This window comes from Sinocyclocheilus rhinocerous, unplaced genomic scaffold, assembly GCF_001515625.1.
Source record: "Sinocyclocheilus rhinocerous isolate Xijiao unplaced genomic scaffold, SAMN03320098_v1.1 C33926853, whole genome shotgun sequence".
NCBI lineage: Eukaryota > Metazoa > Chordata > Actinopteri > Cypriniformes > Cyprinidae > Sinocyclocheilus > Sinocyclocheilus rhinocerous.
Window position 1 is genome coordinate 1 of NW_015673807.1, and position 202 is coordinate 202.

The 202-nt window shown below is 53.0% G+C and overlaps 1 non-coding gene across 1 annotated transcript; it reads right to left on the bottom strand.

Moving 5' to 3' along the window:
* Positions 1–43: 43 nt before the first annotated feature.
* trnak-uuu (transfer RNA lysine (anticodon UUU)) lies at positions 44–117 on the bottom strand. The gene has a single exon. It is a non-coding gene; the product is annotated as a tRNA-Lys (tRNA).
* Positions 118–202: the final 85 nt, after the last annotated feature.

Below are 202 nucleotides of genomic sequence, written 5' to 3' on the forward strand. Positions count from 1 at the left end.
TTGCATAAAGAGCAGAGCTGAGCTCCCAGAGAACAAAAGAGGCTGCCCCGTATGGGGATCGAACCCGCGACCTTGGCGTTAAAAGCACGACGCTCTAACCAACTTAGATAACCGGGCTGGTTTTCTTTGGACTTCTGCCCGATTGACCAAAAGGTCGAAACCTCACTATGGGTTCGTCCGGGATTTGAACCCGGGACCTCTC